At 48.6% G+C, this 26904-nt stretch overlaps 1 long non-coding RNA gene across 3 annotated transcripts in view; it reads left to right on the forward strand.

Annotated features, from left to right (window-relative positions):
- Nucleotides 1-26904, forward strand: part of LOC123330232 — a 44832-nt gene that overhangs the window by 12477 nt on the left and 5451 nt on the right. The window contains exons 3-5 of one of the 3 annotated variants that reach the window (XR_006640134.1): nucleotides 18348-18521; nucleotides 20364-20442; nucleotides 20536-20707. This is a non-coding gene — a long non-coding RNA (uncharacterized LOC123330232). The remainder of the gene's footprint in view (nucleotides 1-18347; nucleotides 18522-20363; nucleotides 20443-20535; nucleotides 20708-26904) is intronic. The other 2 variants (XR_006545975.2, XR_006545974.2) reach the window with 2 other exon arrangements.

Consider the following 26904-nt stretch of genomic DNA (forward strand, 5'->3'; position numbering starts at 1 on the left):
GAGGCCTGGCGTGCTGCAGTCGTGGGGTTGCAAAGAGTCGGACACAATTGAACTGAACTTAACTGACTTTACTTAGTGTGATAATCTTCAGGTTGATCCACGTAGCTGCAAATGCATTACTTCATTCTTTTTTGTGGCTGAGTAATATTCCATTATATATACTACGTATTATGTATCTTACATATTATATATGTTATGTTGTTGTTACTGTTCAGTTGCTCAGTCATGTCCAACTTCTGCGAGCCCATGGACTGGAGCATGCCAGGCTTTCCTGTTCTTCACTGTCTCCGAGTTTGCTCAGTTTCATGTCCACTGAGTCAGTGATGCTATCTACTCATCCCATCCTTTGTCACCCCCTTCTTTTGCCTTTAGTCTTTTGCAGTATCAGTCTTTTCCAATGACTCGGCTCATACACACACACACAGTGGTGGAGGGTAACCACCACCACTCGCTCTGACACCCCCCACATCTTCTTTATCCATTCCTCTGCTGATGGACATCTAGGTTGCTTCCATGTCTTGACTGTTGTGAGCAGTGGTGCAGTGAACATAGCGGGGTGCATTTTAACCAGCCCCTGATAATCTCTGTTCTGCTTTCTGTCTCTGTGACTTTGGCGGCTCTGGGAAACTTACATAAATGGAGTCATACAGTATCTGTCCTTTTGTGTCCGGCTATTAATACAGGAAGCACAGTGTGTTCCCGCTCCATGCAGGTAGCAGGTGTCAGCTTTCACTCCTCTCATGAAAGAGTAATATCCGCTGTATATGCCACATTTCGTTTATCCCTTCCTCTGTCGATGGACATCTGGGTCGTTTCCATATCGGTATTGATATTTTTTAAAAGCTCCAGATTGATTCTGATGTGAAAGTAGGCATGAAAACGAGGGCCTTCGTTCTCAATCCCAGCTGCCCATTAGAATTACCTGGGAGCTGTAAAACACAGACAGAAAAACCCCCACAAACCCAATGCTGGTGCCCATGCAGACAGACCTGGCTCAGCGGCAGCGCCTCTTAAGTGGACCCCAGGAGTCCAGATGAACACCCGCTTCCTTCCAGTGATAGAAGGTGCAGGCGTGTGGACTCATTTCCAAGTCTCTGCTGCCCCCTGGTGGCACAACTGACAGCATTCCTGGGCGCCTCGCTCTCCAGGACAGGCTTGCCCACCCGCTGGGAGCCCACAGTGCCAGCCCTACCCGGGGGCTTGGGGACCTGCAGAACTCGACCTGTCCCCCCGCCCCCCACTGTGCTTCCTTGCTGGCCTTGCGTGGCTCCATGTATAGAGGGACAGAGGGGGTTGTTAGAGAGGAGAGGACACAGACAGGCGGAAGACTCCACTTTGGGTGAACTTGAACAAGCCTCGGTTTCCCAGGCTTTCACGTGAGGAAAACCACCACCACTCCTCTGACGAGTCCCTGAGATCGCTGGTGGGCATGTGTATCAGCCTCCGGAAGGACCCAGGGCCGGTGTGTCCACCTTGGGCGTTTGGGCCTGGGTCGTTCCCTGTACCGGAGCCGTCCTGGGCGTGGTGGGGTGTTGAGCAGCTGCTGGGCTTCCGCCCACTAGCTGCCAATAGAACTCTCCATTGTGATCCTCAAAAATGTCTCCAAATGTGGACAGATGTCCCCCGAGTACAAGGTTGCCAGGTAAAATACAAGTTTCCCAGTTACATTTGCATTGCAGATAAAAAGCTTATAACTTTTTAGTGGAATCATTTTGCAAAGACTGCGTTTTTATTTGTTAAGTCAGGAAACCCTACCTGGGGACAGAATCACCCATTCAAGAGCCCCCATCCTGGCGAGCTGTTGATAACTGTTTAGGAGGCTCAGATGCCAGATGGGGAGGTTGCATCTGGGTGGAACTGGGTTGAGACCACCATGGGTGCCGTCTGGGGCCGCGCCCAGCAACGGTCAGCCCAGGCCAAGGGGCCCCCGTCGAGGCCGAAGCTGGGTTCATGGTTGGGCCTTCTCAGTGACACACCAAGGGCCGGGCTGGGAGGGACCGCCCTGCTTCCCACACTGGGGGCTGCTGGGGGCAGGGCAGCTTGTGGCCGACCACAGATCAGAGCAGCGCACCCCCAGCTCTTCCCCAGGGGGAGCCAGGCCCTCAGTGACGGAGGTTCAGGTCCAGCTTACTCACTTGCAAGAGGAAGGAACCGGGCCAAAGAGAGGCAGTGACTGGCCCCAAGTCACACAGCCAGCTTGTGGTGGTGCAAAGCTAGGGGCTAGGCCTTCTGCCCCTGGGTGGAGCCTGGGAGTGTCCTTGGTTTCTGGTAAGTTCTCTAGGAGCTCCAGGCATTTTCAGACACAGCGAGAGGCACTCAACACAGGCTTCATGCCGAGGCTGGGCCCCCTGCGGTCCTCAGCTGCCCCCTCATTCTACTCCAGGGGAGCCCTGGGCCTCCTGGGGCTGTCCCTGTGATGACCAGCTCTTGTTTCTGTCTGATGGGGAGAAGTGACTTGGGGAAGTGGAGACGCACATGGGTCCGGAGCCAGATGGTTTGGGGCTGGAGACTGACTGTCTCTCCCCGACTGTGACCTGAGGCACCCAGGGCCTCAGTTTCTTCATCTGTAATATGGGAGTGATGAAAATGGTACCCACTTTGTAGGGCTGTTTTAAGGATTCAATGGCTTAACGATTATGAGTGCTTAAGACAGTATGTGGCAGGTAGGAAGGTTTACTATTTATCTAACTTTTACCCCTTCTTGTGATGTCAAGCCTCCATCCCTCAGGGAGCTGATTCGGTGGGGCTGTCAGTCACAACCCTCCTCTAAGGGGTATGTTGACTCAGGCAAGACCAATCACTGTACCCTGTTGCCCCGGGAAGTCGCTGGGTTAGTGAGTAAGACCAGCCTGAGGAAGGTCTAGTTCAGTCCCTGGATCCAGCCTAACATGAAGCCCGTGTACTCCCTGGGATTCCCAACATGTAAGACTAATGCTCTTATTTTGTTTAAACAAGTTTGAATAGAGTTCTGATCCATATCCCTTCTTTGCTCCATAGGACATAAAGGGTTTCTGCAGGACAGTCCCCTTCTCCCATGGGCTAGGGTCCCCAGTCTTGGTTTTGATCCAGCCCCACACTGGGTCGCTCTTGCTCACTCAAAGAGGTAGGTCTTCTGTGTCTGAGCTGCAATCAGGGCTCACAACAAAAGGAAACAGACTTGTGTAGAGTACCTACCGTGCCCCAGATATTGTGCTGGGGCTTTTGTTGTATTTACAGCTGAGGCGGCTGTGACTCAGACAGGTGCAGTAACTTGCCCATGGCCATACAGTAAGGAAGTAGAATCCCTTCCATTTGAACCCAGGCAGTCTGGCTCCAAAGCAGGGGTACTTCTCACAGCACCCAGCGGCTTACTATTGGTGGGGGCATTTTTTTTCCCATTAAAAAATGTATAATATAAAATTCACCATCTAAGAGAGGGGATTTTGAAAGGCAGATATACCAAAAGATGAGGTAGAGAATTCACTACTCCCGGTGGGCTGGTGCCCCTGGAGAATGGAGGCCTGGGCTCATTCATTCATGCAACATACGTTACGGGGCCCCTCCTAGGTGTCTGGCGGGGTCCAAGGCAGGGCTCAGCATTCAAGATGAGGCTGTGAGAGGACTCAGGTGAAGAGTTTAAGGTGACACTCCTTCTCAGGGTTGACCCTGCACCTGCACAGCCCCCCCACCCCAAGGTGTCCCCACCCCAAATCCTGTGCCAGCAGCCTAGCTTGGACACTCTAGTCCCAGCCCAGGTTTGAGATCAGACTTTGCACTTCTGCTGCAGGGGCCATGGGTATTTGATACCTGGTCAGGGAACTAAAGTCCCACAAGCACCACACCCCACCCCCAAAAAAGATCAAGGAGAGTTTAGATAACCTGGCAGACACCCAGTCCAGCCAGGAAAGGAGCTTCCGACACACCGTCCCTGAGGAATGACTGTTGGCAAGGTTTCCAGGGTGGGGGCCACTTGGCACAACACGGCCGAATCACTGGGGGTCTGGAGGGGAGACAGGGCAGGTGCACCCCTGCTTGCGGGCACTCCAGGTTACCACCTGTGACAGTATCCTCAAGGGCAGGGACGCCGCCACCGTCAGGACCCCTCTCCAGGGTGCTGATGTTCCAACTGCGGCTCCCAAGCTGGCCGGCCCCTCCGAGGCCTGGGCCCAGCTCCGAGACCGCCTCTAAGCTTCCACGTTGTCATCATCACCTGCTTCCCGTGTTCCTCCTGCCCCGGGGGTGGTGGCCGCCCTGGGTCACGTTAGCCCACAGTACCTCATCGTCCCTGTGTTGTCTTTTGGGTTCGCAACCCCTGGCTGGCAATCCCATCACAGTGTCTCTGAGCAAAGAAGCAGGGTGCTTTTGGTGTCCTGGAGGGAGTCTCGGTGACGCCAGAGGAAAGCGCGTCAGCTGGCAAGGAGCTGAAGATGGTGCAGGCAGAGGCGCCTGCGGGGCCGGAAGCCCTGAGGCTGGAGGGAGCAAGGCACGTCCCAAAGCCGAGGGCGCAGGAGGAGTGACGGGGTGACAGAGCAAGGTGAGGCTGCACGGGTTGGCCCTTGTGGGCTGTGGAACAGAGCCTCAATGAGATCCCGAGGGCGCTGTGGAGCCACGGAAGTGTCAAGTGACTGAGTGACATGATCCGATTTATTTTCCAAAGGATTGCCTTGGAACAGTGAGCCTCCCTTATTAGAGGAGCCTACCTCACTGGAGGGGGCAGGAGTGGGAGTAGGTCCATTCCAGGGTGGGGTCTCTCCGATGGTGAGCAGTCTGCCTGTGGGAACCCCAGGCTTGTTTCCTGTAACCCCCATCTTGGGCCCTCGCTCCTAACTGCAACTATCCCTGGGGATTTGCTGGTGGCCCTGATGTCCCCAGGGCTTATCTGCTTTAGGCAGAACCTTGTGAGTCCATCAGTGGTTCTTTCCATGAGACGTCGTAACAAGGAAGAGAACAGTTACTCCCCAGGCTTCTAGGCCCACACCTAGAATAATAATGTCCTTCAAATAATTAAAACCATTTTTGTTAAACTTATTTGTGTATTTATTTTTGGCTGCACTGGGTCTTCATTGCTGCTGGTTGTGGCAAGTGGGGGCTACTCTCCAGTTGCATGGGCTTCTCTTCGTTGTAGTGACTTCTCTGTTAGCGGTGCACAGGCTTTAGGCATGAGGGCTCAGTAGTTATGGCGCACAGCATGTTGGATCTCCTGGACCAGGGATTGAACCCTTGTCCCCTGCGTTGGCAGGCAGAGTCTTAATGACTGTACCATCAGGGAACCTCTTCAAATAGTATTTTTAAGTGTATAAAATAGAGTTCAAGGAGTCTTGAGGACGCTGGTTATATTGAATACAGTTAAGATAAAAAGCATCCAAATTTGTGATATAATAATTCTATGCTTGTTAGTAACATATTTAATAACCAGCTCTAGCAAGCAGTCTAATAATGTTAGACTTTCCAAGAAGTGATGAGCATCGATGATATCTTCAGATGTCGGCAACAACTATGTGTGGTGTGAAGACATCTGCAGTTTCTGAGAGTGAGGAAGTCACAGGCCTTGCTGATACTCCTGTGTCCTTTGCCTACAGTCGTCATGGAAGGAAATGTGAAATTCAGTTAAAGGTCAGCGTACATGAAGGTGTCATTTTCCCCCACATCTGTATTAGTCAGCCCTGGCTGCCATAATAAAATACCATAGACTGAGTAGCTTCAGTCAATATCAATAACCTCAGATATGCAGATGACACCACCCTATGTCAGAAAGCAAAGAGGAACTAAAGAGCCTCTTGATGAAAGTGAAAGAGGAGAGTGAAAAACTGGCTTAAAACTCAGCATTCAAAAAACAAAGATCATGGCATCCAGTCCCATCACTTCAAGGCAAATACATGGGGAAACAATGGAAACAGTGTCAGACTTTATTTTCTTGGGCTCCAAAATCACTGCAAATGGTGACTGCAGCTATGAAATTAAAAGACACTTGCTCCTTGGAAGAAAAGCTATGACCAACAAGCTAGACAGCATCTTAAAAAGCAGAGACATTACTTTGCCAACAAAGGTCAGTCTAGTCAAGGCTATGGTTTTTCCGGTAGTCATGTATGGATGTGAGAGTTGGACCATAAAGAAAGCTGAGCGCCAAAGAATTGATGCTTTTGAACTGCGGTTTTGGAGAAGACTCTTGAGAGTCCTTTGGACTGCAAGGAGATCAAACCAGTCAATCCTAAAGGAAATCAGTCCTGAATATTCATTGGAAGGACTGATGATGAAGCTGAAGCTTCAGTACTTTGGCCACCTAATGCTAAGAACTGACTCATTAGAAAAGACCCTGATGCTGAGAAAGATTGAAGGCAGGAGGAGAAGGGGACCACAGAGGATGAGATGGTTGGATGGCATCACTGACTTGATGGATATGAGTTTGAGCAAGCTCTGGGAGTTAGTGATGGACAGGGAAGCCTGGCGTGCTGCACTTCATGGGGTCGCAAAGAGTCAGACAGGATGAGTGACTGATCTAATTGAACTGAATGGCTTCAATGCCAGATATTTATTTCTTATAGTGCTGGAGGCTGGAAGCCTGAGATCAAGATGCTGGTCAATGTAGTTCCTGGTTAAGAACCCACTTCCTGGCTGTCAAATGGTTGCTTTATCACTGTGTCCCAACATGGCACTAATCCCATGATAGAGGGTCCTACCCTCTTGACCTTTAACTATAATCATTTCCCAAAGCCCCCCCCCCCCCCCCCCCCCACCGCTTAAGTATCATGTGGAGGATATCAGAGGCACACAGACTTCCATCAGAAATAGCATCCAAATTCATGGACCCCTTTAACCACAATCTTCAAAATAAACTGTTCTAGTGAAAAGGGCCTGTATGTTTATTAGAAACTCTTTCTTGAGCTGCTTAGGGTGGAAGGTGGACCCCTGAAGTTATGTTCAAGTGGCAGCGACCACTAAACTGCCTGCTGGGGGATGGTGTCCTGTTGACTGGAAGACCCTTCCCTTCGCTGAGCACCCAAATGCACCTGGCTCTGGAGTTAGGGCTGCCTGGGTGTAAACCTCATTGTCTCCCTACTAGCCTCAGTTTACTCATCAATTCGATGGGGTAATAATCCCTCTGGTGAGTATTTTTGTTTGTTTGTTTGGTTGGTTGTGCCAGCTGTGTGTTGAGGTACATGGAATCTTTGATCATCATTGCAGCATATGGTGTCTTTTAGATGTGGTATGTGGAGTCTAATCCCCTGATTGGGGATTGAACCCCGGCCCCCTGCATTGGGAGCACAAAATTTTAGCCACTGGACCACCGTGGAGGTCGTGTTCATGGGTGATTAACTGGCTCATCTGTGTGAAGTGTCACCCAGTGTGCATGCTAGCAGACAGGCACGGTCTAACCCAACATCCACCTTCCTGTCTGCGGTCTGTCTCCCACCTGCCTTGAGGGAACAAGTTCGCACACACTGCAGGTCCGTGGGTTGATGGTGCGGACTGTCCCTGACCTGATGATCACAGGTGTGAGCATCTGATCCCACCTAAGCTAGTCCCTTTGTTCCATCTCCATTCAGAAGCGGGCTCAGGCAGGGGCACTTTGTCCACGTTGGGAGCTGATGAGAACTTGGGCTCAGGGCTTTCACTTGATCTGGTGGGTCAGGAGCTCTCCTTCCTTGTGGATGAGAAGCTGGGAGAAGGGAAACTTGGAGCTCCCGAGGCTACTGTGGGAGACAACCTGCCTGAGGGCAAAGTCCCCATCAAGGGAAATGACAGGGTGAGATGGAGAGAGGCTGCGTATTATGACGTCGTCTGACCTCCTGGGTCCAGCTGTGACCACAGGCCTGGGCTCTTAGTTACATGAGCTGATCACCTCCCTTCTTGTTCAAGCCAGTTTAGTTGAATTTTCTCTCACTTGCAAGCAGAAGATTCCAGTTGCACAGCAGTAGTCTCCATAAGTGCTGCAGTTGACCCTCGAACAACATGGGTTTGACTTTGGTCAATATGTACTTACTGTGCAACTCACAGTTGGTTGGAAACCTGGATGCAGAACCTGGGATTGTGGGGTGGGGTGCAACTGACTGAGGTTATAGGCGGATTTTTGACTTCAAGGGGGTCGGCACCAGAAGCCTCTCATTGTTAAAGGGTCACCTGTGGTAGTGGTGGGGGTGATGAGGCAGGTGTGGAAAAGGAGCTGCAAAAGACCTTAATTGCTCTGAATGGTGACGGGAAAAGGAATTTTAAATTTTGAGAGAAATGTGGAGAGCTGGAAAGGGAAGGAAGGGGAGATACAAAAAAGTGCTGCTTTTTCTAGAACAAAAAGGTCTAATCTTAACCCCAACACTATTGTGGATTTTAAAAACAATTGTGCAGTGGAACTTTCCATCCTTCCATAAACATTCGGTGAAGAATATAGGAATCGTTAAATGCTTGTTGTAAATGAACCCCAGAGAAGGGGCTGTATTCAGTTACACTTGGTGTCAGAGGTTCCCTTGCTTCTGTTGCGACCCCATGCCAGGGTGTCCAGCTGCAGAGATTGAATCTTGGCTGGTCTAAGCCAAAATGACATTCCTCATCCTCTTCCCACTGATTGGACATGTGCTCTTAATTACATGAGCTGATCATCTCCTTGGTCCTGACCTATGAGAAGTAGGTAGGGTTTCCAGAAGCCTTCCATGACGACCTGTGGCTGCATAGATCTTTGTTTTCTCTGAGTTCCAGTATTCTCTGAGTGTTGCCATCAAATATTTCTGCCTCTGACTATTCTCTGACTCTCCCAGCTTGAATTTTCTTGAATTCCACCTACACCCCCTGAAGTGTGCTTGTGCACACACACACACACACACACACCCCCTTTCAAAACGATGAATATAATTTTAGGAACTGTATGCAAAATATTCAACGTCCAGGAAGACTCGAGCACTGAAGTATGAATGGCCACCGGCCACAGACAACTGCTGCTGCTGCTAAGTCACGTCAGTCGTGTCCAACTCTGCGACCCCATAGACGGCAGCCCACCAGGCTCCCCCATCCCTGGGATTCTCCAGGCAAGAACACGAGTGGGTTGCCATTTCCTTCTCCAATGCATGAAAGTGAAAAGTGAAAGTGAAGTCACTCAGTCGCATCCAACTCTTGGCGACCCCATGGACTGCAGCCCACCAGGCTCCTCCGTCCATGGGAGTTTCCAGGCAAGAGCACTGGAGTGGGTCGCCAGTGCCTTCTCCACAGACAACTGGCCATCTGGTAAATGCCAACTGCATATCAACCCCAAGGACAGCATGGGCTGGGTCCTGGGGATGCAGTGATAAATCACATACATTTATTGCTCTCAAATCAGGCAGTCTGGTAGCTTCTTTAAGAAAATGCAGGTAAATCTAGAATATAAGCATCTAGTATTTCCCCTGTAAACCTGAGGCTTTGACCTTGGCTGCAGCTCATGTGAGGAGCTTTCTCCAAACGGATTCAGCTTAGTCCAGACTGATACAGTGGATCTCCGTTGGCATGGGCATGTGGGTTTTAACAAAGAGGAGGTTGAGAACTCTGCTTTCAGCTACTGATTCAGAAGCAGACTGAGGTCGCCAGACTTTATTCTTGAACTTCCTGCCTGTAATACAACTATTTGACTGTCTGAAGGAACCAGATAACTTTTAAAAGGTGCTTTTTTTCTTTTTTTCTTCACTGCTTAGAAGGTGCGGGTGTCTCAGGGAGGAAGAAACAGGGTGCGCTTCTGAGGAAATATGCCATAGGAACCAAAGGACCGAACCTCAGGGCCTTTAGAAGACTCAGCAGTGAAATGAATGCCATGATCCTCCTAAAGGAACCTCTGCTGACCCTGAAGTCCGTCAGAGGTAGTCGCAACCGATAGATTCCCAGGGTGGTGTGGTCACAGAGCCAGTCTGCTGAATAAAGGGAAATGGAAAGTGATTTTAGGCCTGCTTGGTGCCTCCGGTTTATAAAGACAGTATCTATTCCCACCCCAAGTCTTTGTGCCACGTGGGCTTACCGCCAGGACTCTTTCCAACCTCTTCAACCCCAGTACCGTTTGAGACCACAACTCCCAGAAAACACCTGGGCCGGAAGCGGAAGCGTGCCGGCGGATGTGGCAGCTCTGTATTCTGGGAAGTGTAGTCTACAGAGGTCGAAAGAGCCCTGAGAGTGATGCGTTCTGGGGAAGGTAGTTTTCAGGTAGCTTGAGAACGGGAAGGTGAAAACCAACATGACATCATCTGAACAGAAAGCTTCGGCCAGAGATCGGCAAATTTGGATTTGGAGTTACATTGTTGAGTTTTGTTTTTTTTTTTTTTTGTATCTGTCCACCTCTCCCAACATCCAAGGAGGCTGTTCTCACTTCTGGGATGTCAGACTGGTCTGGGTTGGTTATTCCTTGCTCAAACTGTAGTCTAAATAGATGCAGGCTTTCTCCCTGGGTCAGGAAGATTCCCTGGCGGAGGGGGTGGCAGCCCACTCCAGTATTCTTGTCTGGAGAATCCCATGGACAGAGGGGCTTGGCAGGCCACAGTTCAGAGCATCACAAAGAGTCAGACACAGCTAAGCGACTGAGCACACAAACTGTAATGACCAGGCTGCCTGACCTCCTGAGGCTGTTTGCATATCTGTAAAATGAGCGTGTTAAGAATGCACACTTCACAGACATACATCAGGCGTTGCTTAATAAACCCCTCATTTTGAATCTTAGCAGCTTACTTAACAAACATGTGTTTTCTAACAAAGATCAAGAATTCTGCTCCAGGAGAAGTCTTTGGGCTTTGTCTTTGGAAGATGGGATTTTCTTTGGATTGTAGCCCAAACTCACAGGGGAAAATGTAAGGAAATCTTGTCAGACAGTGGCTCAGCAAGGCTGCGAGGCCTACTAGCCAGGACACAGGGAGAAAGTTTGAAAGTATGACAAGCTTCAGGGGCAAGCATCCTCACAGTGTAAGTGGAAGTATTAATAAATATATCCTCTGTAAAGGGCTATTCAGCAATAACGTTCAGGATTACAAATGCATATATATGTAAGTACAGTGATTTATCTTCTAGGTATATATCCTATAGACCGACTCTATACTCAGAAACTTCCAAAATGACAGTTTTAAAAATGTTGATTGTGTCATTTTGTATAAAACAAATTATTGGAAATCATCTAGACATCTTTGGATAGAGGACTAGCTATACAATTTGTATACACAGGGTACTCTGTTGTCATAAAAAATAATGAGGTGTAATGTCAGCTATGTACTATTTCTGCAAAAAAAAGAAAAAATGTCCTGAAGGATTTGGGGAAATCCAAATTGAGGGATAGTTTGCAAAACTGGCCTGGATACTTAAAAATGTCAATGTTCTAAAAGACTGGAGAAGCTGGGACTGTTCTAGATTTAGCGACATGACCATAAATGCAATGGGAAATCTTTCATTGAAACTTGAGTATTTTTAAAGGTTTTTTAAATTAGATACCTGGGGCAGTGTGATTATAGGCAGTATAGTACATGACAGCATTGTATTGATACTGTGTTTTCTGAATGTGATCATCATAATGTGGTTATGGAGGAGAATATCTTTCTTCTTAGGAGATACCTGATGACATATTTAGGATTGAAATACTAACTCTTGGATAGCTTAGGAAAAAAAAAGAAAGATAAAACAAACATGGCCTGTATTAATAATTGTTGCTGTTGTTCAGTCACTAAGTTGCGTCCAATCCTCTGCAACCCCAGGAACTGCAGCATACCAGGCTTCCCTGTCTTTCACTATCTCCTGGAGTTTGCGCAAACTCATGTCCATTGAGTCAGTGATACCATCCAACCATCTCGTCCTCTGTCACTCCCTTTTCCTCCTGCCTTCAATCTTTCTCAGCATCAGGATTTTTTCCAGTGAGTCGGATCTTCGCATCAGGTGGTCAAAGTATTGGAGCTTCAGCATCAGTCCTTCCAGTTAATATTCAGGGTTGGTTTCCTTTAGGATTGACTGGTTTGATCTTGCTGTCCAAGGGACTCTCTCAAGAAGTTAAAAATATGATTGGTTATTTTCCTATTCTTGAAACTTTTTTTTTTATAGCATTAAAATATTTCAAAGTAGAAAGTAGGGAGGAAAAAGAAAGAGGAAGCGCCATATGTACTGATAGGGGAAAAGCTTCAGCAAATGTTGGTGAACTTTTTAAAAAGCAAGATGCAGAGTAATCGATGTAGAATGCTGCATTTTTGTGAAAGAGCACAAAGACTGACCCCAGAGGAAAACAGAAGAAAGAGGTGGCAAAGGCTGCCTCTGGGAAGGGGAAGTGGGGGTGAGGGGGCAGGAGAGGGGAAGGGATGTTTCTCACATTTAGCCTTCTAGATCTTTTGAATTTTGTATTGCATGTATAATCTATTCAGATTAAAAAAAAAAAAAAAAAACTAACAACTTCAGAGAAGATTGTTTCTGGGAAAGCACTTGTGGTCAGAAAACCCCAGACTGGGCTCCCCGATTCCCCAGCTGTAGACCCGACAGCAAACCCGAAACAGAAGGAAGGAAAACCAGTTACTTTCACATCCTTTCCCACATCTAACCCTCATCACAAGTGAGCCAGGCAGGTTTTCTTGGGCCCATTTTACAAACTGGAAAACGGAGGCTTGGAGAGTCTTAGCAACTGGTGCAAAGTCATCTGGTAGGCCACTGCCAGAGCTGGGATTGAAACAGAGTCTTTTCTAGTGACCCAGCCTGGCTCCTTCCTCCCCCAGGGTACCTGTCTGAGCCCTGAGGGCTGGGGGTGGCAGGAGAGGGCCCAGGGTGGAGCCTGCACGCCAGCCCAGCTGCCTTCGCATTGCTGCTTTTACACGGGGCTCTCCAGGCAGGAAACAGAAGTTGATGCTGGGCGTCCAAAGCATTTACATGTTCATGCATTACTGGTTTGGGGGTTTATTTGGGGGACCTCTGCTAACTCAGCCAAAGAACCTCAAACCTGAGCCCATCTGGGCTGGTTTTTACCATCTCTGTAATCTTAAATCTTAAAGTGGTCTTTTTATTAAAAAAAAATTAAAGTATTAGATGGATGTTGTTACCAATTCAGCAGTAATGTATTTAGAGGACAATTTGGTTCTGTCAAAATTTCAAATGCTCGCACACACACATATATATATGTTATAGATTATATGTTATGTATTATATATATGTCATATATGTGTGTTATATATTATAGATATAAAATATATATTTTGCTATATGAGCCAGAATTTATGGATGTTGGTTTTTTCTATGATTATCCTCACTCAGGTGTTCAAACATACACGTGCAAAGATGCATTGCTTATAAAAGAAAGAACCAAAACTGTAAACAGCCCATCAGTAGGCAACCTGCTAAACACAGTGGGTCTCCATCCACGCAAGGGAATGACAAGTGGCATGGTGATTCAACACAAAACTAAACAAAGCAAAGCATCATGAAGTTGGCTGTGTTTCCTGGCCCAGAAAGAGGTCCTCAATATAGTGAGTTAAAAAATGACCTCATTTTGGGGGGGGTGGGGAAGCCAGCTAAAAGCATATATACACAGAGCTATATGTGGCTGAATAAACATAAAAAACAATTTATAAGATTAGAAAGCAAATTATTTGACAGGAATGTAAAAATGGCATTTTATTTTCATTGATTAGTGAGGTTGACCTCACTAATCTTTTTTTTTTTTTTTTTTGAGTTGGCCAATTGTGTTTCCTCTTGTGTGAACTGCTGAAATGTTACTGTCCCTTGCTGTTCAGTCACATACAAATAGTGTGAAATTCTGTACCATGTCTCATAAGAGTTTCTATTTAGGTGGCCAGTGCTTCCTTCACGAGGGTATTTTGGAAAAGAGGTTTCTGAACTTGAAGTAGAGGGCACTCTCCATCTTAATGTGATGAATTAGCCTGTGAAATGAAGGGCTCTGGAAGATAAGGAAGCTTTCTGCCCAAAGCATTGCTCCTATTTCTTCCTTTTAATTTTACGGCGTTCTTGATGCAGCGTTTGACCGTGGGGGTGGTTGGATTGTTTGAAAGAGGGAGGCGTGAGGGGAACTAGAGATTGATGACCAAGGTCAAGACGAGGGTGGGTGAGTAAAGCGGCCTTGGGTCCACCCTGAGAGTGAACATTTCAGGAGTTGGAGAATTTCAGGACATAAAGGGTAAGGAGGGGCTCACTCCTGGGGGCCCGTCCTGGGTACTTCACGAACCATCTGTCGTCAGCTACCTCACTCAGGGCTGCGGTGGTGCTGAGCATTTCTGCTCAACTGGATTCACTGTGGTGGGGGGCGCAGACACAGCTCATTCTGCCTGCAGGTCAAGGCTACAGAGTTTGGGCTCAGCTCCCGAGATGGGGCCCCAGAACCCTTGTGCTCTGCCGTTCGGCGTGTTGAGTGATACCAGCATGTTGTCTGGAGGTGTGCAGGGTTAGATTGTGCTTCGGAGGGGATTCAGAGTAGGTCTCTGGAGAGATGGAAACCATCCGTTTTTGTCCCTCAGATTTTTCTGATTCTTTCTCTATTCATGGTAGCAGCATGGCTACCTCTCTCTGGACCCACCCCACGCGCAGTCTCTGCCTGCTGCCAGCCCTCAGCCCTGCCTCCCAGAGAGGAGAGGCAACCTGCAGGCCTCAGAGATTCCCCTGAGATGGCAGTGGCTAACACAGGACTTCTCTGGCGGCTCAGCAGCTAAGACTCCTCCATGCCCGGATTCGATCCCTGGTCAGAGAACTAGATTCCACGTGCCGCAACTAAAGATCCCGCGTGCTGCAACGAAGATCTGGTGCAGCCAAAAAACCCCCAAACATGGAGAAGGAAATGGCAATCCACTCCAGCACTCTTGCCTGGAAAATCCCATGGACGGAAGAGCCTGATAGGCTACAGTTCATGGGGTCTCACAGAGTCAGACACTGAGCGACTTCTCTTCACTTCAATGGTATTAGAAGGTGGAGTGTATGGGAGGGGCCTAGGTCATAAGGGTGGAGTCCTCACAAATGTGATTAGCGCCTTATTCAAGAGGGTCCAGAGAGATACTCTGCCCCTTCTGCCAAGTGAGGACATAGTGAAAAGTTGGCATTTAAGATTCAAGAAGTGGACTTCAGGAGACACCAAATCTGCTGGTGCCTTGATCTTGGATAAACCTGCTTCTAGGACTGTGAAAAATAAATGTTTGCTGTTTATAAAAAAAACAAAACAAAACAAAACCAAACCCAAACAAGAGCTGACACTGGTCAGACTTTCACTGCCTACCACGCATGGCATTTAGCACTTGGTATCTCAAGCCTCACTGAATTCTCACCACAAGCTGGGGGCTCTTGTTGTTTCTAGGTTGCTGATGAGGAAACAGCCTGTCTGACCACAGAGCCAACAAGGGGGAGCAGGATTTGAACCTAGAACCCCACGATGCCCATCCTCCCTTCTTGTGGCCGTGAGCCTGCCGGGTGCTGGGCACTGGCCCTGGGACTCCCATGGTCCTCTGTCCCTGGACCTCAGGGCGCCCCAGGGCCGGAGGGTTCTAGAGTGTCTTCAGGACATCGGAGTGGGGTTAAAGCAGGTTTCCTCTTGGCTGGCCAGAGGTTCCAAGAAGCTCTGGGCCAGCGTGGCCCCTTTTCCTCCGAGGGGATGGGGCGGGGCGGGTTGGGACACGTCCTCTTTTAGGGCTCTCTCTCTCTTTCCTCTCTCGCTGCTTCTGACCACTTCCTCTTTGCCCTGGGGCGGAGGCAGCTGTGACCACACTCGTGGCAGCTATCCAGAGAGTGGCCTCGGAGGCGCTCCTGGAAGGGCCCTCCTGCTGGCTAGGGGTCTTCTCTGCCTTCACTTCTGGGGTCCTGCCTTGAGCCCCAGAGCAGTGGAGGGTGGGTGGGCTCCCCAAGTGCTCCCTCACGGACCAAAAACCCCGACCCAGGGCTGCCCACCCTCCCTTCAGGCTCTGCCTGGGCTGAAGCCGCTCCAAGCAGCTTCTGTGGAGGATGTGGCCCAAGTCCAGGACCCCTGCCCGGCAGCCAGACATCCCCGCCACCCAAGGGATACCCACAGAAGTGAAGGCGCAGCACCAGGCTCTCCGGCAGTGAAGGCCGCCCCCCGAGGCAGAGAGATGCAGCCTGGGAAGACAGTGGGCACCCAGAGACACAGGCCTGGCTTGGCCACTTGTTAGCTGGGGGCCTGGGGCAGGCTGCTTTTCTTCTTGGAGCCTCAGTTTCCACATCTGTGCAATGGACAGAAATAACACCTTCAAGAGTTGTAGTAGGAAGTAAATGAGGCACTACATGTACAGTGTGCTAAGTACAGAGCCCGGTACACAGCAGGCTCTTAATAATGGTATCAGCTATTAACAGTCAGAGAAAGGTCGACCTCCTCGACTGTAGCCCACCAGCCTCCTATGTGCATGGAAAGTTCCAGGCAAGAATACCGGAGTGGGTTGCCATTTCCTACTCTAGGGGGTCTTCCTAACCCAGGAGTCGAACCCAGGTCTCCTGCACTGCAGGCAGATTCTGTACCATCTGAGCCACCAGGGAAGCCCCATTATTAGGCAGAGCCTGCAGCTGGCCTGATCCTCTCAGGATGCCCCCCGCCCCACTAGTCACAGCCATCGGCCCGGTTCATGGCCTCCCTGTCTCCACTCCCACCCGTGAAGCTGCCCTGGCTTCCTTCCCAGAGCCGGTACAGCCTCAAGCTCAGGTCCACAAGAAGGACACCTTTCTCTGGTTGGCAGCATCTCAGCCCCACCTAGCCAGTCTGGAAAAAGATCAATGTCAGTTATTGTTGGGGTGTCCAGCCCAGTATTGTGCCAAAGCCCGGGATCTATCTTAATTCTTTTTTTTTTTTAAGTTTGTTTATTTACAGCTGCGCTGAGTCTTTGTTGTTGCGTGCGGGCTTTCTCGAGTTGTGGAGAGTAGGAGCTGCTCTCCATTGCAGCACGTGGGCTTCTTTCAGCAGGGGCTTCTCTTGTTGCAGAGCACGGGCTCTAGGGATCGAGCTTGGTAGCTCTGACGCATGGGCTTAGTTGCTCTTTGCATGTGGGCTGTTCCCGGATCAGGAACCAACCTGTGTCCTCTGCATTAGCAGGCAGATTCTTAACCCCTGGACCACCAGGGAAGACGTTAATTCTTGTGGTCAGATTTACAAAACATAAAATCAGCATCTTAACCATTGTTAAGTACAGCTCTGTGGCATCGCGTGCATTCACATGGCTCTACGGGCTGTCTCTGGAACTTTTTTTTTTTTAATCTTCCCTGATTTAGACTCCATCCCCAGGAAGCGCTAACCCCCCAGCCCCCTCTCCCAGCTCCTGGCACCCACCCTTCCGTGTTCTGTCTCTACGAATCTAATTGCTCTATGTGCCATGTATAGGTGGAATCACACAGTATTTTGTCTTTTGCAACTGGCTTATTTCAACTGCCATAATGTCCTCAAGGTTCATTCGTGGTGTGGCAGGTGTCAGAATTTCTCTCCTTTTTGTGGTTGGATAACATTTCTAAAATACATTTTTAAAAAGATTTATTTGTTTTTGGCTGTGCTTGGGTCTTGATTGTTACGTGCGGGCTTTCTCTAGCTGTGGCGAGCGGGGGCTCCTCTTTGTTGCGGCGTGTGAATGTCTCAGCGCAGTGGCGTCTCTTGTTGTGAAGCACTTGGGCTTCAGTAGCTGCAGTGCGTGGGCTCAGTGGTTGCGGTGCAAGGGCTTAGTTACTCTGCGGCACGTGGGGTCCTCCCAGGCCAGGGATCGAACCCATGTCCCTTGCATTGCAAGGTGGATTCCTAACCACTGGACCCCCAGGGGAGCCCTGGATGATGTTCATGTTATGTCTAGACCACGTTTTGCTTATCCCCTCATTCATCAGAGGCCACTTGGGTTGCTTCTACATCTTGGCTAATTGTGAATAATACTGCTAATGCTGCTGTGCAAATATCTGTTCTTAATCCCGTTTTGATTTTTTGGGGTGTATAGTTAGAAGTGGAATGGCCAGGACATATGGTATTGATTTTTTCTCTTTTTTGAGGAGTTGCCCAAAGTCTTGAGGTGTTCATTCAGACCCAGTCACTGGGGAGGCCCCTCTAGCTGTACTGAGGACAGAGGGTGGACTCAGGAGGAGTCTGACGAGGTGGGTACCAGCCCTGCCTCTGCTGCCCACCAGGGCAGTGGCCTTGGGCAGGTCCCTTGTGCTCCGTGTGCTTCAGTTTCCTCTCCTGTAGCTGGGATGTGCGGCGCTGCCTCGTGGGCTGTGATGATGGCTAGAGGATTCACTTGGAATGGTGCCTGGCACCCAGAAAGTGCTAGTAACCATCTGCTCTGGTTACTGGTGCATCTGTGTGCTTGCTGAGATCCAGTCCTGCAGGCTCACTGCTTCTGCTGCACTGCACCAGCCTGGTTCCTCCGTGGAGCATCCCTAGGGGGATGCTCTGTCTTTCCTTAGGACTCAGGTTTCTTATTCCCCATTTCCAGGTTCCTGGGATCTCTCTTTATCTGGAGGGAGTCCCTGTCTCCCTGGCCGTGGCTTAACCCTTTTAAGGCAAAAGCCAGAAAACAGTGCCTTGGACCACGTGTGGGAGAGCCTGAGCCAGGACCGGAGGGGACCCAGAGGGGATACTGTGCTGACCAACGCGGGCCCTGGCGCAGGTGAGGAGGAGCCCTCTTCTCTTCCCTTTAACCTGGACCGTATCCTTCTCCATGCCCAGGTCCAGTCGGAGCCCTGAGTCTGGGAGGGCACAAGGGACCTGGGAGGATGAATGAAGACAGGCCACAGCCAGGGTGGCAGAGACAGGAAGAGGTGCTCGGGACATGAAAGGAGCGCTGGTTTGGAGCCTCATCCTGAGGAGTGTTAGCTGGGGGGCTCGGGTGGTGGGCAGTGGCTGGGCAGGGAGAGGAGGTGGTCGGGGCCGGGACAGTCCCACCTGTGCTGGAGGCTAAGCTGGCGTGAGGGCGCTGCCCGGCCAGCAGGCCTGCACTGGGTCCCCCTCACGGCTCTGCTGACCTGCATGATTCCAGGAGGAAGGAACGGCCAGACCTGGCAGGCCGGGGACTTTGGTCCTTGGAGACCTTGCCTGGGAGTTGACTCAGGGAAGCCAGGTCCTGGGGACCCCCCTGTAGGTTTGCCGCATTCACCTGTAATAGGGGGGACCAGAGAAGCCTCTGGAACCCCCTGCCCACCCCTTCCCCCCATTGCCTTCCTCGGCATCCTCTCTCCTCTCCGTTTGTCTTTGCCTGTCACCTCCTCCCGGGTGGGAGGTACTTTGGAAATTCCCAGAGCAGTGCATCCACAGTTTACCTGCGTCCAGGCCCTTGTAAGAAGTCAGCACTCAGGACCTGCTTCAGTGAGTGACTCTTTGCACAGCCCTCTGGCGGATCTTACTAATGGGGACCCCTCCCCCTCCACACACTTTTCGTTAGCTTTGTCAAAACCAGGCCTGTCTTAAATACTTGCAGAAATTCCCAAAGGGGATTACTAATACAAAGCAGGTATTACTAATACCTGCTCTGGGGTAGTAAATAGAATAGGCCATGAAGATTAAGCAGAATAACATGTAGAAGCTGCCTAGTTACTGCATTGTAGTTTTTTTTTTTTTTTTGAATCAGTTATTTTTAAAAATAATTATGTGAAAAAGGGGGGTGTTTTTTAAAAAATGTTTGCCGCACGCCTACTCTACCCCAGGTATACTGCAGCGTGAGCACTCGGCCCTGGGAGCCGAGCTGACTTTCCAGCCTGGACCAGCAGTGGTGACGCCTCAAGGTCGTCCATCTCTTTTTTGTCCATCTCTTTTTTGTGCTTTTGCAACAGCACAAAGAGAGGACGTGGAGGAGGAGGAAAGAGTCAGCTGTGCGTCCTCAGGCACGGCGCCTGGCCTCTCTGAGCCCCCGTTTCCTGATCTGTAAAAGCGAGGCCGGAAAAGCCCTCTCCTGCTTCTCGTGGGTTGGGGGTCAGTCTTGGCAAAAGTTGGAAGGTACTGTCCCGCCAAGCAGGGAGGTGGGCATCCAGACCCGCCCAGCCTGAGCCTGTAACTGGAGCACCTGCCCTCAAGCTCCTGAAGCCATATCTGCAAGCTCAGAGCACACCTCTCAAGGACACTAAGATGGGGCTCTCCTCCGGAGCTCCAGCCTGTCTGGAAAAGAATGTTCCTCCGAGTCTATGGAAAGACAGTCATTCCCCTGGTCCCCTGGGTGAGGGCGGGGTGATGCCCCTAGTCATCCCAATGCTACCCTGACTCCAGAGTGGTCCATGGAATTTGTTTCCATGGAGACCAGGGAAGGAGACAGCAATTCTGGGAGGAAAGGTGAGCTTTTTGTTTAAGGTTTCAGAGGTTGAGGAGGGTGGTGCTCAGCTGAGAGGTGGAGCCCCTGTTGTTCCATCAGGGTGAAGTGTCGGGTGGCCAAGTCCAGGACAGTCAGGGAGGCCGGGTGGATGGCAGCTTTGTCCCTGGAGGGCCCAGCAGATAATTCATTACCGCCTGTCCTGCCTTTCAGACAGAGCTCGGTGGGGTGGGCGTGATGTGCCGTGTTCTTGTCATCTGTATTATTACTGCCAGCGCTCAGCATGCTATGTGTAAGTCATCCACCTTAGTGATTATAAGATTATCGCCTTTAATGCTCACAGCAAAATTGTGAGGCAATTGCCATTGCCATCCCCATTTTACAGATGATGAAACTGAGGCACAGAGGGGTTTGGTATTGCGCCCAAGTTTACACAGGGGAGGAGCAGAGCCTGGAGTCCAGCCCAGGTCATCTGAAGCCAGAGCTGGTGACCATGCCATAACTGTCACGGGCCAGAGGAGGGACAAGCAGAGAGCTAAGGCAGGGAAAGAAGAAAGGTAAGTCCTAGCACCCAGGTCTCACCTGAATCTCTGTTAATATTGGTGTTGAAGAGTCACCGACTTCATGAAGGGGTGTCATGGCTCTCATAGATGAGGCACTGGGAGCGCAGGGAGGCTCAGTGAGTCGCCCAAGCAAGGGAGCTGCAATCTGAACCAGATGTGTGGCTTGTTCAGTGACCCCCCCTTCCCCTATCCCGCCACTTTGTCTTGCTTCTTTGGCCATCTGTACCAAATCTGATCCTTCTTGGAAAGCCTGGACCTGGAGCAGACACACCAGGAATCTACACATGTTTTCTGAGATCATGTACAAGATCCCAGGCATTTCCACTTGCTGCCTCTTTGGGCGAGGAAGATGAAGCGTGGTAGGAAGTGTAGTGACCTCGTATCTTTGGTGCCTGGATGTTTCCCTGAGCCTGAACTCTGCTGAAATGGAGAGTTTTGAAATGAGAATCATGTTGGAGTATTGCATCTTTACTTGTGTGGGAGTCAAAGAAAAAGGAAATCTCTAGGAGGGACCTGAATTGAAAATTCTGCCCACCCACCCATTCGTCCTTCCTTCCAGTCTTCAACCATCCATCACCCATCTACCCACTCACCCATCCTTCCATCTATCCTCCCAGCCACCCACCTGTCCTTTCTTCCATCTAGCCATCCATTCACCCACCCATCCACTGACTCATTTACCCACTCACCCATCCTGCTATCTATCCATCCATCCATCCACCCACCCTCCATCCTTCCTTCCTCCCATCCATACATTCATCCAACCAGTCACCCATCCTTCCATCCATGCATCCATGCACCCACCCATGCACCCAGCCTTCTGTCTGTCCCCCTCCCATCCATCCACCACTGACCCATCCATCCTTTCTCCCATCCACACATCCACCCACTGCTCCACCAACTTCATCCCTCCTTCTTCCCACCCATACATTCATCCAACCAGTCACCTATCCTGCCATCCATGCATCCATGTACCCACCCATATACCCACTCATCCATCCTTCCATCTGTCCCCCACCCATCATCCGTCTATCCATCCCTTTACAAATCTTTATTAGTAGGAGAATGAAATGGCAACCCACTCCAGTGTTCTTGCCTAGAGAATCCCAGGGATTGGGGAGCCTGGTGGGCTGCCGTCTATGGGGTCACACAGAGTCAGACACGACTGAAGTGACTTAGCAGCAGCAATCCATTGCTTCTTGACTCCAAAACTTTGTGGTGTAAACAACAACAGTAATTTATTGTCTCGTGGTTTCCAAGAGTCAGGAATTCAGGAGCGGCTGTCAGGTGCTTGCTGTTGGTGAGAAGCCTCAGTCCCTCTCCACAGGAACCTCTCCAGGGGCTCCTTGAGTGTCTTTGCAACATAGTGGCTGGGCCTGAGAGAGTGGCCCAAGGGAGCACAGCAAAAGCCACCATGCCTTCATAACCTAGCCTCACACGTCACACACTGTCCCTCCCACGGGATTCTGCTAAGGCAGAGGCAGCCCTTGTTCAGTGCTGGGGGAGGCATCATAAGGTCGGTCATAAATCCAGGAGATGGAGATCAGAGGAGCCATCTAGGAGGTTGGCCACCACATCCATCCATCCATCCATCCATCAAGTTTTATTGATATATAATTCACATACCGTACCATTCACCCATTTGAAGTGTATATTCAGTGGCTTTTAGTGTATTCATGGGGTTGTAAACCATCACCACAATCAATTTTAGAACGTTTTTAATCACCCCAAACAGAAACCCCACACCCATTGCAGCCACTCCTCATTTCCCCTTTCCCCAACCACCTTCAATCACAAATTCACTGTCTGTGTCTATAGATTTGCTTATTCTAGCCCTTTCATGTAAAAGGAATCACACACTGGGTGGTCTTTTATGACTGACTTTCACTTCGCATGACGTTTTCAAGGTTCATTCATGTTGTAGTATGTATCAGTGCTTAATTTATTTTTATTGCTGAAAATATTCCATCATGTGGATATTCCACAATTTGTTGATCCATTCATTCGCTGATGGACATCTGAGTCATTTCCACCTTTCGTCTATTATGAATAATGCTTATATTAACGTCATGTACAAGTTTTTGTGTGAACATACATTTTCAGTTCTCTTGGGTATCCACCTGGGCGTGGAATTGCTGAGTCATATAGTAACTCTATTTTTAACCTTTTGAGGAACTGCCAGACTGTTTTCCAAAGCAGCTACACTATTTTACATTCCCACCAGCTGTGTATGAGGGTTCTAATTGCTCCCTCTTCCTTGCCAACACTTGTTATTGTCTTTTTTACATCTGCAGTCCTAGTGGGTGTGAAGTGGTATCTCATGTGATTTCACTTTGCATTTCCCAAATAGCTAATGATGAAGAGCATCTTTTCATGCTCTTATCAGCCATTTGTATATCTTCTTGGGAAAAATGTGTATTTGAATTTTTTTTGCTCATTTTTAAATTGGGTTCAGTTCAGTTCAGTTGCTCAGTTGCGTCCGACTCTTCTTGACCCCATGGACCGCAGCACACCAGGCCTCCATGTCCATCACCAACTCCTGGAGTTTACTTAAACTCATCACCATCGAGTTCGTGTTGCCATCCAACCATCGCATCCTCTGTCATCCCCTTCTCCTCCCACCTTCAATCTTTTCCAGCATCAGGGTCTTTTCAAATGAGTCAGCTCCTCGCATCAGGTGGCCAAAGTATTGGAGTTTCAGCTTCAGCATCAGTCCTTCCAATGAACACTCAGGACTGATCTCCTTTAGGATGGACTGGTTGGATCTACTTGCAGTCCAAGGAACTCTCAGCCTCAGGAGTCTTCTCCAACACCACAGTTCAAAAGCATCAATTCTTTGGCGCTCAGCTTTCTTTATAGTCCAACTCTCACATCCATACATGACCACTGGAAAAACCATAGCCTTGGCTAGACGGACCTTTGTTGGCAAAGTAATGTCTCTGCTTTTTAATATGCTGTCTAGGTTGGTCATAACTTTCCTTTGAAGGAGTAAGCATCTTTTAATTTCATGGCTGCAGTCACCATCTGCAGTGAGTTTGGAGCCCCCCAAAATAAAGTCTCTCACTGTTTCCATTGTTTCCCCATCTATTTGCCATGAAGTGATGGGACTGGATGCCATGATCTTCATTTTCTGAATGTTGAGCTTTAAGCCAACTTTTTCTCTCTCCTCTTTGACTTTCATCAAAAGGCTCTTTAGTTCTTCTTCACTTTCTGTCATAAGGGTGTTGTCATCTGCATATCTGAGGTTGTTGATACTTCTCCTAGCAATCTTGATTCCAGCTTGTGCTTCCTGCAGCCCAGCGTTTCTCATGATGTACTCTGCATATAAGTTAAATAAGCAGGGTGACAATATACAGCCTTGATGTACTCCTTTCCCGATTTGGAACCAGTCTGTTGTTCCATGTCCAGATCTAACTGTTGCTTCCTGACCTGCATACAGATTTCTCAGGAGGCAGGTCAGGTGGTCTGGTATTCCCATCTCCTGAAGAATTTTCCACAGTTGATTGTGATCCACACAGTCAAAGGCTTTGGCATAGTCAATAAAGCAGAAATAGATGTTTTTCTGGAACTCTCTTGCTTTTTCTTTTTTTTTTATACAAAGGCTTTCAATTTTATTTTATTTTTAACAAACATACATGGGACTCAATAAAGGTTACTAACTGAATGAGCTCTAACAGACAGGTTCTCTGTGGCTTTGACACGCTCAACTTCTAAATGATCAGCGAGCTAGGTAGGATTGTACACTTGGTACTTTTTGTTGTTGTTCAGTCACTCAATCGTGTCCAGCTCTTTGCCGCCTCATGGACTGTAGCCCACAGGCTCCTCTGTCCATGGGAGTTCCCAGGCAAGATTATGGGAGTGGGTTGCCAACTCTCTTGTTTTTTTGATGATCCAATGGATGTTGGCAATTTGATCTCTGGTTCCTCCTGCCTTTTCTAAAACCAGCTTGAGTATCTGGAAGTTCATGGTTCATGTTTTGCTGAAGCCTGGCTTGGAGAATTTTGAGCATTACTTTATTAGTGTGTGAGATGAATGCAATTGTGCGGTAGTTCGAGCATTCTTTGGCATTGCCTTTCTTAGGGATTGGAATGAAAATGGACCTTTTTCAGTCCTGTGGCCACTGCTGAGTTTTCCAAATTTGCTGGCATGTTGAGTGCAGCACTTTCACAGCCTCATCTTTTAGGATTTGAAATAGCTCAACTGGAATTCCATCACCTCCACTAGCTTTGTTCGTAGTGATGCTTCCTAAGGCCCACTTGACTTCACATTCCAGGATGTCCGGCTCTAGGTGAGTGATCACACCATTGTGATTATCTGGGTCATGAAGATCTTTTTTATACAGTTCTTCTGTGTATTCTTGCCACCTCTTCTTAATATCTTCTGCTTCTGTTAGGTCCATACCATTTCTATGTTTTATTGAGCCCGTCTTTGCATGAAATGTTCCCTTGGTATCTCTAATTTTCTTGAAGAGATCTCTAGTCTTTCCCATTCTATTGTTTTCCTCTATTTCTTTCACTGATTACTGAGGAAGTCTTTTTTCCTCTCTCCTTGCTATTCTTTGGAACTCTGCATTCAAATGGGTATATCTTTCCTTTTCTCCTTTGCTTTTTGCTTCTCTTCTTTTCTCAGCTATTTGTAAGGCCTCCTCAGACAGCCATTTTGCTTTTTTGCATTTCTTTTTCTTGGGGATGGTCTTGATCCCTGTCTGCTGTACAGTCACGAAGCTCTGTCCATAGTTCATCAGGCACTCTGTCTATCAGATCTAGTCCCTTACATCTATTTCTCACTTCCACTGTATAATGGTAAGGGATTTGATTTAGGTCATACCTGAATGGTCTAGTGGTTTTCCCTACTTTCTTCAATTGAAGTCTGAATTTGGCAATAAGGAGTTCATGATCTGAGCCACAGTCAGCTCCCAGTCTTGCTTTTGCTGACTGTATAGAGCTTCTCCATCTTTGGCTGCAAAGAATATAATCAATCTGATTTTGGTGTTGGCCATCTGGTGATGTCCATGTGTAGAGTCTTCTCTTGTGTTGTTGGAAGAGGGTGTTTGCTATGACCAGTGTGTTCTCTTGGCAAAACTCTATTAGCCTTTGCCCTGCTTCATTTCGTACTCCAAGGCCAAATTTGCCTGTTACTCCAGGTGTTTCTTGACTTCCTACTTTTGCATTCTAGTCCCCTATAATGAAAAGGACATCTTTTTTGGGTGTTAGTTCTAAAAGGTCTTGTAGGTCTTCATGCTGCTGCTAAGTCACTTCAGTCGTGTCTGACTCTGTGTGATCCCATAGACGGCAGCCCACCAGGCTCCCCCGTCTCTGGGATTCTCCAGGCAAGAACACTGGAGTGGGTCGCCACCTCCTTCTTCAATGCATGAAAGTGAAAAGTGAAAGTCAAGTTGCTCAGTCATGTCCGACCCTCAGCAACCCCATGGACTGCAGCCTACCAGGCTCCTCCGTCTATGGGATTTTCCGGGCAAGAGTACTGGAGTGGGGTGCCATTGCCTTCTCCATAGGTCTTCATAGAACTGTTTAACTTCAGCTTCAGCTTCTTCAGCATTACTGGTCAGGGTATAGACTTGGATTACTGTGATATTGAATGGTTTGCCTTGGAAACAAACAGAGATTATTCTGTCGCTTTTGAGATTGCATTGGGTTATTGGTCTTATTATTATTGATACAAGATACAGATATATGATTTTCAGAGATCTTCTTCCATTCTGTGGGCTTCAGTTCTTTTTCATTGTATCTTATTTTGTGACTACTGAAGTATACGTTCTCATGCTAACATATTCAAAAGATGGAGAAATGTATAAAGAGGTGAAGAAATAACCATTCCAATGCTTCCTTTTTTCTTTATCCTTTTAATCAATTATGTATTTATTTTCTGACAGGTAATATTCGCACAAGTAATTTCTAAAGGTTTAAAATAAGTCTCCTGCCCTGAGCCCTAGGCACCCAAACTCCTTCTAGGAACATTCACTGTTACCGTGTTCTTGGTGATTTTTTTGGAGCTGGTCTATGCATTTAGACATATACATGTCGATTTCCCCTTAAACTGCATAGTATATCGGCCTTCACACCTGGCACTTGTCCAGTCTTTTTTCTCCTTTCCTGTCTTCCAGCTCTACATAGTTTTCCTTATATAGTTAGGAGTTATCCTGATGATACAGTGTATCCATTAGTTTTAGGAGG

This window comes from Bubalus bubalis, chromosome 18, assembly GCF_019923935.1.
Source record: "Bubalus bubalis isolate 160015118507 breed Murrah chromosome 18, NDDB_SH_1, whole genome shotgun sequence".
NCBI classification, from domain to species: domain Eukaryota; kingdom Metazoa; phylum Chordata; class Mammalia; order Artiodactyla; family Bovidae; genus Bubalus; species Bubalus bubalis.